We start from the raw sequence: 20,294 nt of genomic DNA, 5'->3' as shown, positions 1-20,294 counted from the left end.
TATGAAATTCTGGGTTAAAAATTCTTTTCTTTAAGAATGTTGAATATTGACCCCCACTCTCTTCTGGCTTGTAGAGTTTCTGCTGAGAGATCAGCCGTTAGTCTGATGGGCTTCCCCTTGTGGGTAACCTGACCTTTCTCTCTGGCTGCCCTTAACATTTTTTCCTTCATTTCAACTTTGGTGAATCTGACAATTATGTGTCTTGGAGTTGCTATTCTCAAGGAGTATCTTTGTGGCGTTCTCTGTATTTCCTGAATTTGAATGTTGGCCTGCCTTGCTAGATTGGGGAAGTTCTCCTGGATAATATCCTGCAGAGTGTTTTCCAACTTGGTTGCATTCTCCTTGTCACTTTCAGGTACACCAATCAGACATAGATTTGGTCTTTTCACATAGTCCTATATTTCTTGGAGGCTTTGTTCGTTTCTTTTTATTCTTTTTTCTCTAAACTTCTCTTCTCGCTTTATTTCATTCATTTGACCTTCCATCACTGATACCCTTTCTTCCAGTTGATCGAATCGGCTACTGAGACTTGTGCATTCGTCACGTAGTTCTCATGCCGTGGTTTTCAGCTCCATGAGGTCCTTTAAAGACTTCTCTGCATTGGTTATTCTAGTTAGCCATTCGTCTAATCTTTTTTCAAGGTTTTTAACTTCCTTACCATGGGTTCGAACTTCCTCCTTTAGCTCGGAGAAGTTTGATTGTCTGAAGCCTTCTTCTCTCAACTCGTCAAAGTCATTCTCGGTCCAGCTTTGTTCCGTTGCTGGTGAGGAGCTGCGTTCCTTTGGAGGAGAGGCGCTCTGATTTTTAGAATTTTCAGTTTTTCTGCTCGTTTTTTTCCCCATCTTTGTGGTTTTATCTACCTTTGGTCTTTGATGATGGTGACATACAGATGGGGTTTTGGTGTGGATGTCCTTTCTGTTTGTTAGTTTTCCTTCTAACAGTCAGGACCCTCAGCTGCAGGTCTGTTGGAGTTTGCCGGAGGTCCACTCCAGACCCTGTTTGCCTGGGTATCAGCAGCGGAGGCTGCAGAACAGTGAATATTGGTGAACAGCAAATGTTGCTGCCTGATTGTTCCTCTGGAAGTTTTGCCTCAGAGGGGTACCCGGCCGTGTGAGGTGTCAGTCTGCCCCTACTGGGGGATGCCTCCCAGTTAGGCTACTCAGGGGTCAGGAACCCACTTGAGGAGGCAGTCTGTCTGTTCTCAGATCTCAAGCTGCGTGCTGCGAGAACCGCTACTGTCTTCCAATCTCAGTTGGAAATGCAGAAATCATTCGTCTTCTGCATCGTTCACACTGGGAGCTGTAGATTGGAGCTATTCCTATTCGGCCATCTTGGAACCGCCCTGCTCTGTGGTTTTTAATATAGCTTTTAAGCTTTCTTTAGTTACAAGTATGATCCTAATCCTAACCCTAGTATGTACCAGAGAGGCTAAATTCTATGTTCCCGCTCATTGCTGAGTGTGTGAAAACTCACTAGAAGCTGATATGACCACTCATTCCAAATACAGCCCAGTCCAGGCGGAATTAATGTACAATATCTAGACCGGCTGATTAAAAAAGGGAAGAAATAAGCCTACAGTAACCCAAGAAATAAGCTAATATTTACCTCTGAGACAGAGCTTTGGTGTATTTTTGCTCACTTTATCTTCTACTAACATGTGACATCGTCATTATCTTTCTCATTATTACAGATGGAAGTTCAGGAAGTATCAGGTCAGTTGCAAAGGGTGCATAGCTAGAAATCAAATGTGTGTCTTAACGGAAATAGGGCAAGTCCTTAGAATGTTTTAGAAGCACCACAAATCACAGGTGGCCTTCCACCTCCAACACAGTGACCCAGGTAGAATCCAATGAAGTGGATGTAGTAAATACTCCATGTGGATCCACTCACCTCTGCCACATTCCCCTTGCAGTGTGCCTTACTGCTCACTAGAGGCTGGAAAGCTGGACCACAGCTCAGGTTCCACACAATGATGTAGCTTCAGCAGACACACCCATCCTAGACTTAGAAGGAAAAAGACAACACCATGGCCCAAAGGACATGCTTTGGATGCCTCTTTGTTCCTGCTGGCAGACATGGCCAAGAAGGTACTTGTTTTTCTGTGGCAGTCCACAGAAAACTGAAATCCCAGCGTCCCATTCCTTGCTTCGTGGTGTTGAGAGGCAAGTCAGGGGGCAGCCATGTGATATCATGACTCGCAATGGGGACAATGGACATCCAGGACCCAGCAGACATGAGAGTAGATCCTGCTTCCTCGCCTTCCTTCTGATGGCAGGCCAGTTCCATGGTATGATTCCGGTAGGTGCTCCTGGAAGCTCAGCCTAGAGCCTGCTCCTCCAACCCTACCAAAAATTTTGGAAGCCAACTAATGATGCATAATAAATCCCTTGCGGCTTCAACCAGCTACAGCAGATTGTCATCTTCAGTTGAACTCTAAGACAATGAATATTCTACTTTCCCATGAAAGGGACATATTACTAGGCTGGCACCATGAATCTCATGGGTGTGTACAGAGGATGGACAAGCAATCAGATGGCATTTGTTTCACGCTGAACTCCACAAGGGTGTGGTTGACTCATTCATGTGTTATTTAAGAACTGTTTCCTCAAATCATGGCTCAACTAGAAATGGAAATGAAAGAAAGGAGGGATTCCCCACAACCTAGGACAGGTTTATTATCAACTGAGATAATGAACGTGAAAACCCTTTAAATGGTAGAGTGCTCATCTAAGGAAAAGTACGGGTACCTTCCTAGAAACAGTGCTACTCATAAATCTTGGCAAAAACAAACAAACAAATGGTATTTTCCTGTCAAATTTTAGATTTAACTCTCTCTGTGGGGTGAATAAAGGACCAAATGCCTACAAGAAATAAATGCCTCTTGAATTTCACCTCAAATTTGAAAACTTGAGTTTTTCCTACTATAATTTAATATCTTTTTAAGCATATTTTTCTTTACATGTCTTAATTCCTATAATTGATCATTTGTTTAAATAAACATAGAAAGGTGCTATTTACCACTATATTCTAAGGGCTAGACACAGATTCTGGCACACAGTAAATATTTAACACATTTTTATGACAATAAACAAGATATGTATTATTAACTTCCATTGTAAAACTCATAGCATTTTGTTTTCTTAGTTTTTATTCTTTTTTTTTTTTTTGAGATGGACACAGTCTCACTCTGTCGCCCAGGCAATCCTCCTGCCTCAGCCTCCAAAGTGTCTGGGACTACAGTCATGCACCGCCACACCTGGCTCATTTTTAAATTTTTTGTAGAGACATGGTCTCGCTACGTTGCTCAGTGTGGTCTCAAACTCCTGGCCTCAAAGCAATCCTCTGACTTTGGCCTCCCAAAGTGCTGGGGTTACAGGCATGAGCCACTGTATCCAACCTTCATAGCATTTTAGACTGGGAAAGACCTTGAGGAGCTTAAGAATCAATACTAAGACATAACCTGAGACAAAGAAATAGCCGAAAAGTTTCCCTCTTAGGAACTAGGGTAGCATAAAATGATTTTCCCAAAATTAATCTATGTGTTATATAAAAATCCAATATAATCTAACAAAGGAAAGGAGGCACCAGCAGTGACTGTGAAAAAAATTATAAAGGTCTACTTGAAGAAGAAACATATAAACATGTGAAAACAGGGGAAAAAAAAAAACTTAAAAAAAATCACAGCTGGGATAGATTATCCTATCAGATGTTAACATGTAATCTAGAACTACAGGTATTAAAACATGGAAACAAAGAGTAGAACAGACTAGAAAGTATACAGTTGAACCCAAGCACATACAAGTAGTAAATGAAAAACAGAAAGCAATCCAGGTAAGGGAATGTACAATGAATTTACCAATATGAAATGTTGGGACAACTGAGTAGACATTTGAAAACAAAATTAGAGCCCAACTTTATATTTCTGCTGAAATGCATTTCAATATTAAAGTTAAATATTTTAAAGCACATGAAAAATATAGGCAAAATATTAACATATAGTTCATTATATTTAGCTTTGTTAGCAAGATAATACTTTTTTTTTCCAATGACCTCTGAACTTTTTATTGGCCTCCTGATCCCCAAAGGGTACCCTGCTTCTGCTGGCTTAATGTCTCAGAACTTTGGTGTCGTTGGTCTCAGACACCACTTTGCCATCCACTCTCCGGCAGGTGGTGGTCTTTTGGATGGTTTGCATGGAGTTGCTGCTGTCCAGGGCATCACCAAGATTGAAGTCCTCGCCATCTTCCAACAGGCGATGGTAGCTGGCGATCTCAGCCTCCAGCTTGACCTTGATGTTCAGCAGGGCCTTGTACTCCTGGGCCTGGTGCTGTCCCTCTGCCTGGGTCAGTGCCAGCTGTGACTCCAGGTGCAGCAGGATCCCGTTGAGCTGCTCTATCTGCAGGGTGTAGCGGGCCTCCACCTCCCTCAGGCTGTTCTCCAGGCTGGCCTTCACATTTCTCATGGAGTCCAGGTCAATCTCCAAGGACTGGACTGCACATCTCAGCTCCGTGAGTGGCATCTCAGCAGCTCCAACCTTGGCGGACTGTGTGGTGACCACTGTGGTGCTCTCCTCAATCTGCTGAGACCAGTACTTGTCCAGCTCCTCTCAGTTCTTCCGAGCCAGCTTGTCATATTGGGCCTGGATGTCTGCCATGATCTTGGCGAGGTCCTGAGATTTGGGGGCATCTACCTCCACGGTCAACCCAGAGCTGGCAATCTGGGCTTGTAGGCCTTTTACTTCCTCTTCGTGGTTCTTCTTCATGAAGAGCAGCTCCTCCTTGAGAGCCTTGATCTCTGTCTCCAGCTGCAGCCGAGTGACATTGGTGTCATCAATGACCTTGAAGAGCCCATGAATATCATTCTCCAAAGACTGGCACATGGCCAGTTCTGTCTCATACTTGACTCTAAAGTCATCAGCAGCAAGACAGGCATTGTCAATCTGCAGAACAATGCGGGCATTGTCCATAGTATTTGAGAAGATCTGAGCCCTCAGGTCTTTGATGGTCTTGAAGTAATGGCCCAGTCTCTGACCTGGGGTCCCTTCAGGGGATTTTGCTCTCCAGCCTCCGGTTCACGGTCTCCAGCTTCCTCACTCTGTCTAGGTAGGAGGCCAGGCAGTCGTTCAGGCTTTGCATGGTCTCCTTCCCGTTTTGGATGCCTCCCATTCCTGCCAGACCCCTGGCCGTCCCTGCGGCCAGGTCCCCGGACCCCATGCCACCCTGGAAGCTGGTGGAGCAGGACACGGCGATCCAGGAACCAGAGCCCCCCCCAGCCCTCCGGCGCCTGCATAGATGCTGGCTGCACTGCTGACTGGCTGGATGCCAGTAGCTGGGCCCCTGGACAGAGCCCACGGACTGGTAGTTGGAGGAGAAGGTGGAACGAGTGGTGAAGCTCACGCTGTCCGGGGGCAGTGGGGTGGGGAAGCGAGGGGACAGAACTCACGCTTTGCTGACGTGTAGTGAGATAGTACTTTCTAAGGATGACACCCAACGTGGGGAAAACAGTAAGACTGAGAGATTTGAAGATAAACTTTAGATTTTGTAAATAAAGTCACTATGGCACTTTGGGAGGCCAGAGCAGGAGGATTGCTTGAGCCCAGAAGTTTGAGAACAGCCTGGGCACCAAACTGAGACCCCATCTCCACAAAAAAATTAAAAAAATCAGCCAGGCATGGTGGCACGTGCCTGTAGTCCCAGCTACTCAGGAGGCTAAAGTGAGAGGCTCACTTGAGCCTGGGAGGTCGAGGCTGCAGTGAGCTGTGATCATGCCACTGCACTCCAGCCTGGGTGACAGAGCAAGACTATCGCAAAAAAACAAAACAAAACAAAACAAAACAAAGCACTGTAAATAAGACTAAGGGATAAGCTAGAAAAAATATTCACAACACAGAAAGAGGGTCATTATTCCTTATATACGTTTAAAATGTCTATAAGTGAATAACAAAACTACTGAACTTCTTTGTAGCTAGGACCTCTTTATCCTCCCCAAATTCCACTGAAACGTCTCCCACTCCCAAATTAAAAAAATACGTAGTAGTGCTGAAAAGCTAGAAAGCAGCAACAGCAGTCTGGAGCAGCGAGAACTTCCTGGAAGGCACTTGAGAACAAACTAATGATAAGCAAGGGAGTTTCTTGTCTGCAGCTCTGGAGCAGAAAATAGAGGACCTACTGAAAAAATCAAGCCTCCAAACAGACCCCCAGATAAACCAAAGATTAGAAGCAATAACAAAAGTTGGAGAGGGAATGAGTTAAGGGTAATCTGCTAAGGAGTACATTTAAAGGCTTAGAAACTACCGAGTTAATTATCTTCCCCCTCCCTCCAGCAGCGACTTCTGGAAATAGCCCCCAAGATAAAGATTTGAGATTTCCAGCTGCTTCAAGAAGCTATTTGCACACATCTTAAGAAAGCCCATGCAGCCCCACTACCCCTAGTTTCCCCCTCCCAGCCCTGTCAATATTTCCCTTCCTCTGAAAAATCACCAGATGCATATCACATGATGAAAACCTGTATTCACTGCCGAGGTACAGGGATTCTCACTTAAGCTGAGCAAACAGTCTCCAGTCATCTCATCTACTATTACAAACGTGGACAACCATTAATCACCAAATGACTGAAGAAAACAGCACAGGAGAAGCAAGAGATTCAACAAGCAGAAGTGGTCTCTCGGTAAACAAAGAAAATACACTCAAGATCCTTAAAGTGATTCAATAAAAAAGAGATTAGACTAAAAGCAAACATTTTAGAATGACTAACTGTTGGGAATTAAAACTATTAAAGCCATAATAAAGCAATAGATGGGTTGAAAGGCAGAGCATACTTAACTGGAAATTTGAATTTGGGCTTAAAGTGTAATTTTCCTAGAAAATTACACTATTTGCAAAGTACAAAGAGAAATATGAAAGAAAAATTAGGAGATATTGAAGACAGTTTAATCTCTCCTGGAACTCCTGGATTGAATAAAGATTCCTTTAGTGGAGAAAACAAAGAACCAATGCAGAAAATAAGAGAAATCTCCCTATGCCGAAGCTAGATTTGTATAGTACTTATAAAGAGCCCAAAAAGTGGCAAGGAGGACAAATAAAGAATGCCTTTCCAGTGTTGTGGCTCACTCCTGTAATCCCAGCACTTTGGGAGGCTGAGGTGGGTGGATCACTTGAGGTCAGGAGTTTGAGACCAGCTGGGCCAACATGGCAAAAACCTGTCTCTAATAACAATACACAAATTAGCCGGGCATAGTGGCCATGCCTGTAATCCCAGCTTCTGGGACAAAGAATTGTTCGAACCCAGGAAGCAGAGGTTGCAGTGATCTGAGATCATGCTTCTTCCAGACATACAGTGGTATCTAGGGAGATATCACCATAGATCCCTAAAGATAGGGAAACAATTTCAAAAGCTTCTAGTGAGGGAAAAAGACCATTTAGTTACTTAAAAGGAAAAGAGAACCTGATTCCCACAGAGGAGTGGATTTGAAGCCCAGTGAAAGCTAGCCCTCTGACAAACATTATAGAAGTTACAGTTTACTGCAATAGAGGAAAGGAATATTCTCAGCAGGGAACACCAGGAAATATCAGGCTAGAGCTGTCCTGAGAGAAGGAACTTTGTCTCCCTAAGTCCTCCCAGATTAGAGTGAGGGCAGGGAGAGATCCCACCAGGACTTGGGAAACTCCAAGGAAGGCCTTAACAATCTTTTATTCCAAACTACATCAACCTGAAGAAACTTCCCTATAATTATCTTACATGGTTACAAAACTGCCTTTCATAAGTCATTTCTCCTGTATTTAACACTCCCATTTCACCTACAATTTATTGCTACACCACCAGTGCTACATTTGCATGGGTAGTAGTGCAAGACATCATTCACGCAAGATTCTGCTGTAACAAAGTCTGTGGGAATGCACATTCATGAATGGACAAGGTCTGGGAGGTACTGAGCCTAGCAGGCCTGTTTAGATACTACCAGACCATCAAGTCTCTTATTAACAACACTGAATGCAGCCAGATACAGTGACTCACACCTGTAATCCCAGCACTCTGGGAAGCCGAGGCAGAAGGCTTGCTTGAGCCCAGGAATTGGAGACCCGCCTGGGCAACAAAGTGAGACTCCTATCTCTACAAAAAATAAAAAAAATTATCCAGGCGTGGTGGTGCACACCTGTGGTCCCACCTGCACAGGAGGCTGAGGCTGCATTGAGCCATGTTTGAGTCACAGCATTCCAGCCTAGGTGACAGAGTGACACCCTAATAACAACTAAACAAACCAAAAAACAAAAAACACTGGATGTTAGAAGACAATGGAACAATATCCTCAAAGAATTAACTTAAAAAAATTTTCTTGGCTGGGCACAGTGGCTCATACCTGTAACCCCAGCACTTTGGGAGGCCAACGCAGGCGTATCGCTTGAGCCGAGGAGTTTGAGACCAGACTGGGCAATGTGGCGAAATCCTGTCTCTACAAAAGATACAAAAAAATTAGCTGGGCATGGTGGCAAGTGCCTGTAGTCCCAGCTACTCGAGAGGCTGAAGTAGGAGGATCACCTGAGCCTGGGGATGTTGAGGCTGCACTGAGCCAAGATCATGTCACTGCACTCCATCCTGGGTGGCAGGGTGAGATCCTGTCCTCACCCCTCCAAAAAAATAACTGAGTAAAAATTAATGAAAAGAAATTTTGAGATCTATAGCTTTATACTAACCAAATTATTATTCAAGTATGAAGATAAAAGAAAGATGAAATGGATGTGCAATGACTCAAAAAGTTTACCACTTTCAAACCCTTTCTAAAATAATTACTCAAAAAAGGTACCTCCAGCAAAATGAAAAATCAAGAAAGTACGTGACACAAAAAATAACATGAAAAGTAATAGTGTGAACAAATTTAAATTTGTGGTTAAGTCTAAATAGTTGTTCAGTAATATGGGTGGGAATCTTAAGATGACTGCCAAGCAATGATTCCTAAGAAATCATTTTTTAAAAAGTAGTACAGGAATTGTAAAATGGCACACACACTTTGAAAAACAGTCTGGCAGTTCCTCAAAATGTTAAATGGAGAGTTACCATATGATGATAGCAGTTCCACTCTTAACAGCATGAAATATATTCAAGAGAAATAAAAATATATATCCACACAAAACCTTCTACATAAATATTCTTAACAGCATTATTAATAATAGTTAAAAGGCAGAAACAAACAAATGTCCATGAACAGATGAATAAAATGTGGTATTTCTACACAATGGTCTATTAGCTGGTTAAAAAAAAAGAAATGAAATACTGATACACGCCACAACATGGATAAATCTTGAAAATACTATGCTAAGTGAAAGAAGCCACAAAAATAAGTCAAAGAAGACCACATATTACAGGACTCCCTTTATAGGAAATGTCCAAAATAGGCAAATTTATAGAGACAGACAGTAGATTAGTAGCTGACTAGAGCTGGTGGAGGGAGGATTTGGGAAGAAATGGAGAATATATGTTAGTGGGTATGGGGTTTCTTTTTAGGGTAATGAAAATGTTCTAAAAGTAGTTATAGTGATGATTGTACAATGCTATGAATATTCTAAAAGCCACTTAGTTGTATACTTTGAATGGGTGAACTTTACAGTATGTAAACTGTATCTCAATAAAGCTGTCATTTTCTTTTTTTAATCCAGAGAAAGTTGGCTGACACAAAGTACGTGGCCAGGAATAGGTAAGGAGGAAGGTATTGTCTTTTGAATGGAATCATATAATTATATATCTTGATTAATTATCTGGATATTTAGAAAATTTTGAGCTTAAAATTTGGGGTAAAAATTTTAAAGTAACTCCAAACAAAATAGAATTTATAACTTTCAATCACTAGAGGAAAAAATAAGAAAAACTAAGAATTCTAAATAATCACAATAAATATAAATGTGTTAAATTTCCATATCGGAAGACAAGTTCTCAGACTGGGTATACAAATAAAATCTAACTATATGATACATATAGAAGATGTACTTATAACAAGATGACAAGGAAAGGTAAAAAATAAAAGGGGTGTCTCCTTTTGGAGAACATGAAGTGTTTTGGAATTAGAAGTGGCAATTGCACAACATTGTAAATGTAGTAAATGCCACTCAATTGTTCATTTTAAACTGGTTAATTTTATGTTATACAAATCCCACTCAATTAAAAAATAAAGGGACAAGGCCGGGTGCAGTGGCCCACACCTGTAATCCCAGCATTTTGGGAGACCGAGGTGGGTGGATTACCTGAAGTCAGGAGTTCGAGACCAGCCTGGCCAACATGGTAAAACACCGTTTCTACTAAAAATACAAAAATTAGCTGGGCATGATGGTGTGCACCTGTGATCCCAGCTACTTGGGAGGCTGAGGCAGGAGGATCACTTGAACCTGGGAGGCAGAGGTTGCAGTGAGCTGAGATTGTGCCATTGCACTCCAGCCTGGGCAACAAGCGTGAAACTCCATCCTCCCCCCTGAAAAAAATAAAAACATAAAGGGACAAGCTGGGCACATTAGTGCTCACCTGCAGTCCCAGCTACTTGGGAGGCTGAGGTGGGAGGATTGTCTGAGGTCATTAGTTCAAAGCTGAAGTGTACTATGATCTCACCTGTGAACAGCCACTGCACTCCAGCTTGGGCAACATAGCAAGACCTGGTCTCTTGAAAAAGAAATTGGAGAAATGCATGGTGAAAAAATTACCACGATTAGTTTAAAAAGATGAAGAGGCCAGGCATGGTGGCTCACGCCTGTAATCCCAGCACTTTGGGAGGCTGAGGCAGGTGGATCTCCTGAGGTCAGGAGTTTGAGACCAGCCTGGCTAGCATGGTGAAACCCTGTCGCTACTAAAATAAAAATACAAAAATAATTAGCCGGGCGTGATGGCGGACGACTGTAATCCCAGCTACTAGGGAGGCTGAGGCAGGAGAATCACTTGAACCTTAGAGGCAAAGGTTGCAGTGGGCCAAGATTGTGCCAACTGCACTCCAGCCTGGGTGACAGAGTGAGACTTTGTCTCCAAAAAAAAAAAAAAAAAGATAAAGGGACAAGAAAATAAATAAATGCTACAAAAAAAGCTGGTCTGACAGGATTAGAATTAGACAAAATGGAATATAGCAAAGGAAACTAAGGCTGATTTTACATATGCACATAGCCACAATATCCCTAGATGTGATATTAATAAATCAAATCCAAGAGTAAAAAACATTTAAATTCAATAGTTTATCAAAATAATACAACTAAGTAGAGGTTATCCCAAGAGTACAAGAATAATTCAACATTAGGTTTCCTAATACAATTCACTACATTAGCCAACTGAAGTAAACAAACCTCAAATGATCACCTCAATAAAAAGCACTTCCCCACCAAAACAATCCTATCTCCTAGGTCCATTCCCATTCATACTGCTCAAATCATTCCTAATTAAAAAGGGTACACAGTTAACTTCCCTTCCTTAACTCAATAAAGAATAACAGACCCTACAGTTAAAACTGTACTATCATAATACTGGAAATATCCAATTAAAGTTATGAGCAAGCCAAGGATATCTACATCATCCCAATTATTTGACATTATACTGGCAATCTTAGCCTATGCAATAATGGAAAAAAGTATAAAAAGAAAATGAAAACCACCCATATTCAAAAAGTATGAGAATAACTCGAGATAGCTACACACAAGACCAAAATTTAAAAATTAACAGCTTTCTTATAAATCACAAATAATCAGAAATGAGTGAAATCCAATTCATTTTTGACAAATCCCATTTATCAAAAATTGAAAATACTTAAAACTGAGTAAGAAATGCCTAAGATTCATCTGGAAAAAACTCAGCACTTTAAGAACATAAAATAACCTGAATAAATGAAGAGATACAACATTCCCAGATGGTAAGATTTGGCATCAGAAAGTCAACTCCTCAAATTAGTTTATAAATATAATGAAATCACGATCCAAGTTGAAATGGAATTTAAGACACATTGATTCTAAATATCACCTTGAATGTTAGTATAAGTATACAGCGATAGCAAAGAAATAGAAAATTTTGTATGGCTTACCCTATTGAATATTAAAATACACGATAACACTATAATAATTAAAACGGCCTGGGAATTCACACAGGAATAGAACAAAATAGGGTTAAGAATTAGTTCTGCATATAAGGAAATAAAACATGATTAATAGTGATGCAACTGGATATCCACTTGGGTAAAGAAGTAAAATTCTTACATTATACACACAAAAAGACTTCTTAAAATTTAAGACGGTAAATTTTTTTTATTTTTTCTGAGACAGGGTCTGGCTCTGTTGCCCAGGCTGGAGTGCAGTGACAGCACGGTCATGGCTCACTGCAACCTCCACTTCCTGGGCTCAAGCCATCCTCCCACCTCAGCCTCCCAAATAGCTGGGACTACAGGCACATACCACCATGACCAGCTAATTTTTGTGTTTTTTGTAGAGACCGGGTTTCATCATGTTGCCCAGACTAGTCTCGAACTCCTGAGCTCAAGCCATCCACCTGCCTCAGCCTCCCAAAATGCTAGGATTACAGGTGTGAGCCACCACACCCAACCAAAAAAGTAAATATTAAAAAAAAAAAATTCCCCTATATTTTCTTCAAATATTTGTGTAACCTTGTGGCTTGGGAAGCCCTGTTTAGCTAAGTAATGCCCAGAAGGCTAAAGGAAGATAACAGTTTAGATTTCATACAAATGAGAATTTCTGACAAAAAAAGTGGCATGAATAATAATAAAAAGTAACAGATGTGGCTGGGCATGATGGCTTAGGTATGTAATCCTAGCATTTTGGGAGGCTGAGGCAGGTGGACTGCTTGAGCCCAGGAGTTCAAGACCAATCTGGGCAACATGGCGAAACCCTGTCTCCACCAAAAATACAAAAAATTAGCGGGGTGTGGTGGCATGTGTCTGTAGTCCCAGTTACTTGGGAGGCTGAGGTGGGAGGATCACCTGAGCCCAGGAGGTTGAGGCTGCAGTAAGCAATGATCACACCACTGCACTCCAGCCTGGGCAACAGAGTGAGACCCTGTCTCAAAAAAAATGAATGAACTAATTAAAAATAGATGTCTAATAAGCATATTTAAAATGTTCAACTTTAATGATCACAGAAATGCAAATAAAAACAATTTGCTCTTTTTCACATGTTCAGGCTCCCCTGAATATTATTTATAGCTAGTGTTCTCTCTGACCAGTTGGTGCCCATGCCAAATTGGTTTTTGTTATTCCAAATATCTCCCACCCCAAACAAGTTGGCAAATATCAAAAGAAAATTTGAGTATTTGCAGAAACAAATCTTGTTATATGCTGAAACACCATTAGGATGCAAACTGGTATGAACTTTTTTGTATAACTTTGGCAGCAACACCAAAAGCCTTAAAAACATATGTCGAACCACAAAATAATTATTAGAACTAGTAAATTAGGTCAACAAAGTTATAGAATACCAGAGAAAGGATATAGAACTCATTTGGAGGCTGGGCATGATGGCTGACGGCTGTAATCCCAGCAATTTGGGAGGCCGAGACAGGTGGATCATTTGAGCTCAGGGGTTCGAGACCAGCCTGGGCAACATGGTGAAACCCTATAATTTTTTTGTATAAATTTTTTATATAAAATAAAAGAAAGAAATAAAAAAGAACTCAATTGGAGTTCTATAACCTGGCACTGAACAATCCAAACATGAACTTAAGAAAATACTGCCATCAAAAAGAAATAAAATAGCATCAAAAAGAATAAAATACTTAGAAATAAATTTAACAAAAGAAGGGCAAGACATGTATACTGAAAACTACAAAACATTGTTGAAAGAAATTAGAGAAGACCTAAATAGATATAAAGACATCCCATGTTCATAAATTATAAGACTTGATGTTGTTATGATGGCAGTACTCACCAAATTGATCTATAGATTCAACAGAATCCAGACTGAAATCCCAGCTGCCAGGTCTTTGGTAGTTTGTTTTGGTACTATATGACAAGCTGATCCTAAAATTTATTTGGAAATGCAAGGGGCCCAGAATAGCCAAAGCAACTTTAAAAAAGAACCAAGTTGGAGGACTCGCATTTTGAATTTCAAAACTTACTACAAAGTTACAGTAATCAATACAGCATGGTACTGGCATAAGAGTAGAGATGTGCATCAATCAAATATAACTGAGAATCCAGAAATAAACCATTATATTTATGATCATTTGATTTTCAACAAGAGTGCCAAGATAATTTAATGGGAGAAAAACAGTCTTTTAATAAATGGTGCTGGGACAATTGATATCCATATGTGAAAGATTGAGGTTAAACCCTTCCCTCACATCATATACAAAAATGAACGCAAAATGAATCATAGACCTAAATATAAGACCTACAACTTTTAGAAGAAAATAGAGAGTATATCTTTGTGACCCTGGATTAGTCAAAGCCTTCTCAGATATGACATCAAAAGCACAAATGACAAAAGAAAAACTATAAAAATTGGACTTTTTCAAAATTAAGAACCTTTGTACCTCTAAGGACATCGTCTAGAAAAGTGAAAAGATAACAGACAGAATGGGAGAAAAATACTTTCAAATCATATATCTGATAAGGGATTTATCCCAGAATGTATAAAGAACTTGTACAACTCAACAATAAAAGACAAATTAACCCATTTTTAAAATGGGCAAAGGATTTGAATAGTCAGCTCTCTGAAGAAAATGTACAAATGACCACTAAGCACATGAAGATTGCTCAATATCATTAGTCATGATGAAAATGCAAACCCAAACCACAATGAGATACGATCTCACATTCACTAGGATGGTCAGAATCAAAGAAAATAAGTCTTGATGAGGATGTGAAGAATTAGAACTCTCATGTTGCAGCAGGGATTGTAAAGCAGAACAGTCCCTTTGGAAACAGTCTAGCAGTGCTTCAATTTTTTTTTTTTTCTTTTTTTGAGGTAGAATCTTACTTTGTCACCCAGGCTGGAGTGCAGTGGCACAATCTCAGCTCACTGCAGCTTCAACCTCCCTGGCTCAAGTGATCCCCCGACTTCAGCCTCCCGAGTAGCTGGGACTACAGGCACACACCACCGTGCCCAGCTAATTTTTTCTATTTTTTGTAGAAATGGGGTTCCACCATGTTGCCTAGGCTGGTCTTGAACTCCTGGGCTCAAGCGATCTGCCTGCCTTGACCTCCCAAAGTGGTGGGATTACAGGCGTGAGCCACCACACTGAGCCACTTCAATATTAAACATAAAGATTCCACATTACCTTTGGGAGTCCAGGCCTGCAGTGCGGCCTGGGCGAAAGCGTGAGACTCCGTATCAAAAAAAAGAAAAAAAAAAAAAAGATTCCGCATTACCCAGTAACTCCATTCCTTGCTAAATGCTCAAGAGGACTGAAAACACATGTACCCATAAAAGCTCATACATGGGCTGGGCAGAGTGGGCCATGACTGTAATCCAGTACTGTGAGAGGCCAAGGTGGGAGGATCACTTTAGGCCAGGAGTTCAAGACCCTGTCTCCACAAAAAATTAAACAATTAGCCAGGCACAATGGCCCACACCTGTAGTCCTAGCTACTTGGAGGCCTGGGCTCAAGCCCAGGAGTTTATGGTTACAGTGAGTTATGATGATGCCACTGCACTACAGGCTGGCAACAGAGTGAGATCATGTCTCTAAAAAAAAAACTTTTAATTAAAAAAAAAAAACTTGGGCCAGGTGTGGTGGCTCATGCCTGTAATCCCAGCACTTTGGGAGGCCAAGGCAGGTGGATCACCTGAGGTCAGGAGTTCGAGACCAACCTGGCCAATGTGGTGAAACCCAGTTTCTACTAAAACAACACAAAAATTAGCCAGGTGTGGTGGTGGGTGCCTGTAATCCCAGCTACTCAGGAGGCTGAGGATGGAGAATCACTTAAACTGGGGAGGCGGAGGTTGCAGTGAGCCAAGATTGCGCTACTGTACCCCAGCCTGGGCAACAAAGTGAGACTGTGTGTCAAAAAAAAAAGCTTATACATGAAAGTTCACAGCAGCATTATTCGTAATAGGCAATATGAACATCCCATGTTCATAGGTTATAAGACTTCATTTTGTTATGATGGCAGTACTCACCAAATTGATCTACAGACGCAACAGAACCCAGATTGAAATCCCAGCTGCCAGGTTTTTGTTTGTTTTAGCAGTATATGAATTTGGCATCCATTACAAGCTGCACCCTGATTCAGATATTAAAACATGAACACGAAGTACCTATTATAACTCCATCAACTGATGAGTAAATAAAATAATGTATACATCATTGAAATATTTGACAATTTAAAAATAATGAAGTACTGATACATACTACAACAGGGATGACCCTTAAAAACATGATGCTAAGTGAATGAAGTCAGACCAAAAGGGCCACATAGGATTCCATTTATGTAAAATGTCCAGAATAGGCAAATTCATAAAGATAGAAAGTAACTTGGTTGTTACCAAAGGTTGAGGGAAGGGAGGAATGGGGAGTGACTACTAATAGGGATGAGGTTGTTTTTGAGGGGTGAAAACGTTCTTTGAATAAGGGTAGTGACAGTAGGAAGACATTTCAAACAATTTTTAAAAGAGAAAATATTCAGCTGGGTCTGGTGGCTCACGCCTATAATCTCATCTCTTTGGGAGGCCTAGATGGGTGGATCACTTGAGGCCAGGAGTTCGAAACCAGCCTGGCCAACATGGTGAAACCTCATCTCTACTAAAAATACAAAAATTAGCTGGGCATGGTGGTGCGCGCCTGTAATCTCAGCACTTTGGGAGGTTGAAGTGGGTGGATCACTTGAGGTCAGGAGTTTGAGACCAGCCTAGCCAACATGGTGAAACTCCATCTCTGCTAAAACTTCAGAAAAAAAAAGAAAAAATTAGCCAGGTGTGGTGGCGCACGCCTGTAATCCCAGCTACTCAGGACACTGATGCAGGTGAACTGCTTGAACCTGGGAGGCGGAAGTTGCAGTGAGCTGAGATTGTGCCACCGCCCTCCAGCCTGGGCGAAAGAGTGAGACTCCATCTCAGGGGAAAAAAAATTCTAAAATAAGAGAGTGGTGATAACTATACAACTCTGTGAATATCCTAAAAACCCCTGAGTTGTAGACTTTAAAAAGGTCAATTTTATATGTAATTATATCTCAATAAAGCTATTTTTCAAAAACACAAATGCCAAAACTCATAGAACTCTACACTAAACAATGTGGATTTACTGTATATCTTAATAAACCTATCTTTTTTTAATTTTTATTTTTTGGGACATAGTCTCACTCTGTCACGCAGGTTAGAGTGCAGCGGTGCAATCTCGGCTCACTGCAACCTCTGCCTCCCAGGTTCAAGCGATTCTCCTGCCTCAGTCTCCAGAGTAGCTGGGATTACAGGTGCCTGCCACTACGCCCAGCTGATTTTTGTATTTTTAGTAGAGATGAGTTTTGTTATGTTGGCCAGGCTGCTCTTGAACTCCTGACCTCAGGTGATCCTCCTGCCTCAGCCTCCCAAAGTGCTGGGATTACAGGCATGAGCCACTATGCCCAGCCAATAAACTTATCTTTAAAGAAGATTCATATACCCTCTTATCAATTCTAAGTAATCATCCTCAGAAAACACTAAAGAACATCCAGAAAGATTTAGCTTAAAAGATGTTATGGAACCGGTAAAAGGAGGAAATAAACATACATTGAACAGTAGGAGCCTGGATATTTATGGAATACTATGTGGCCATTATGAATGCCATGAGAAATTAATCATTGATGAAAACAGGTAATATATCAGGTCTCAGCAGGAAAGCAGGCACATTCAGATTGGGTAATCTGAGTAGGGTTTAATAAGGGTGTTGTTTATATAGCAGGGTACAGGAAAACCACAAGCTATAGGGCAGTACTTGGCAATCAGAAGCAGGGGTGAGTGAATAGTTATCAAACTCAGGGAAAAAAGCAGTGTGCCGAGAGCTGCTAGGTAGCCTGTCTTCTGTGGAGGGACGCAGACAACCAGCAGAGACCCAGCAGGGAGGAACCCTGGGGAATGAATGTCCAGAACCTGCTCTCTTCTCACCCAACAGCCTCATGCTGATGACACCAGTAGATGTGGCCAGTGGGACATCAGATGGCAGGGGGGCCCTTAATAAGTCCATGCAGGATCAGGGTGGAGAGGGAATGTGAAGGACAAATGGAAGGTATCCAGCACAGATGGTCACAGCAGGAAACAAAAAGAGTAGTTTACAAGAGAGTATGCTTTAAAAAACAATTACAGATAATATATAACTTAAATTCTGGAACAACTGTGAGGCCAAGCTGGGTGGATCACCTGAGGCCAGGAGTTCGAGGCCGGCCTAGCTAACTTCGTGAAACCCTGTCTCTACTAAAAATACAAAAATTGGACAGGCACAGTGGTGTGCATACCTGTAAACCCAGTTACTCAGGAGGCTGAGGCATGAGCATCGCTTGAACCTGAGAGTCAGAGATTGCAGTGAGCTAAGGTTGCAGTGAGCTAAGATCACGCCACTGCACTCCAGCCTGGGGGAGAGAACAAGACTCTATCTCAAAGTAATAATAATAATAAATAAAAGTTTTTTCTACAAATGTCCGGTATTGCTTTTATGAAATGGAAACTATGTTCACTATTTTTTAAAGGAACTCAACAGGGCAACAGAATAATTAAAATTCCAACTCTCAGTAAACCCTATTTATCCTTCCCCAACTAAGTTTGCTCAAGACAGTAAATAAATAAAAGGTGACCTAACATTATTACATGGATACTATAATTCATTTCGAAGTCATCAATAACAGGAAGGGCACAATTTACTAAGATTCTTACAAATCACTTTCATTCTTCAAGTACTTGTAATAGTTATGAGATCACAGCATCCTACAATTCACAGGTCAAGTACTGGATTGCTTCTAGCTTGTTATAAAACTTTAAAAGGAAGGAAACTACCATGATTTGGTTTCCACATGATGTTACATTGGCACAGCCTTGAGTGTTTTAATAGGTACAGCTACTACCACTCACCCCCAAAGCCAGAGCAAGCGATTTTGACAAGTGATTTGAAAAAACACTGTTTTGTTCTCTGCATAATTTCATTTCCCCAGGTTCAGGCAGGAAGTCAGGTTCTTAGTAATTCTTTGTCTCAGTATTTTGTTTTCACAAGGCAGAAAGTAGCATTTTTCTGGGGGTAGGTATATCTTAGTCTCAGGAATGGGATTGCAAAGGTTTGAAACAAACACATTCCTGTATCCCCAGATAAAGAATCAATGGGTCCATATTTCATGACATCCAAGAAACCATCAATTATAAGCAGTATCCTGATTCAGATATTAAAACATGAACAAAAACTACCCATTATAATCAATAAAACACAGTACGTTATTTAAGGTGATCATTAACATTTGGAATTTTTAAAAAGTATTTTTAGTTTAAAAGGCTCATACTACTGATGACAGTTTCAACCAGTAGAACTTTGGGGAAGATAACTTCAGACTATGTCACAAAACCCTTAGATTTATATACCCTTTAGCCCAACAATTCTACCTCAAGGAACTTTTCCTCAAGAAAAGCACCGGACAAATGTGGAAAGACAGACAAAGAAAAAGATTGCTACAGCACTGGTTATGCTAGTAAACCCTAGAAACACATTAGTTTTAAAATAGAAAACTGGGGAAACCAGGTATGGTACTTCTTTACGACAGAAAACGGTAATAATTCAAAAGATCCAAGACCCTGAAAAATGTTCACAGCATAGTAAAAGCAAACAGCACATCACAGATCAGTTAGAAAAAAATCATGAGAAAATATATGCAAAGAAAAAAGTATAAAAGGAGTTTTAGAAAGAACTGAGAACATGGAAAGAGAAAATTCGAATTAAACAAAAATCTTCTGGCCGCAACGGCTCATGCCTGCAATCCCAGTGTTTTTGGAGGCCTAAGGAGGAGAACTGCTTGAGGCCAGGAGCTCAAGGCTAGCCTAGGCAACACAGTGAGACCCCCGTTTCTAAACAAAAAATTAGCTGGGAATTGGCGGTGCATGTCTGTAATCCCAGTTCCTCAGGAGACTGTGGCGGGAGGATTGTTCGAGCCCAGGAGTTCCAGGTTGCAGTGAGCTATGACTGTGCCACTGCACTCTCCAGCCTGGGTGACATAGTGAGACTCTGTCTCAAAAAAACTCCTTAGGTAAGGTCTTGGTTTGTGTGCAGGGCAAGTGCAGGTGGTTCTGCAGCCAGAAACTATCAAACCTTCTAGCTCCCTGAACCTGACCTTCCACAGCTCCCTCTCCTCACGTACTTGTCTGGGGCAGGGCGGGGGGCAGC

At 41.2% G+C, this 20,294-nt stretch overlaps 1 protein-coding gene and 1 pseudogene across 2 annotated transcripts in view; both read right to left on the bottom strand.

Moving 5' to 3' along the window:
* CMTM8 (CKLF like MARVEL transmembrane domain containing 8) overlaps nt 1-20,294 on the bottom strand; it is a 131,392-nt gene that overhangs the window by 105,490 nt on the left and 5,608 nt on the right. The gene's annotated exons all lie outside the window — the stretch shown is intronic.
* Nucleotides 4,005-18,122, bottom strand: LOC109026058 (keratin, type I cytoskeletal 18-like; annotated as a pseudogene).

This window comes from Gorilla gorilla, chromosome 2 (genome assembly GCF_029281585.2).
Source record: "Gorilla gorilla gorilla isolate KB3781 chromosome 2, NHGRI_mGorGor1-v2.1_pri, whole genome shotgun sequence".
Classification (NCBI taxonomy): Eukaryota; Metazoa; Chordata; class Mammalia; order Primates; family Hominidae; genus Gorilla; species Gorilla gorilla.
The sequence above is the reverse complement of the archived record's forward strand: the minus strand, read 5'-3'. Positions and strand labels throughout refer to the sequence as shown.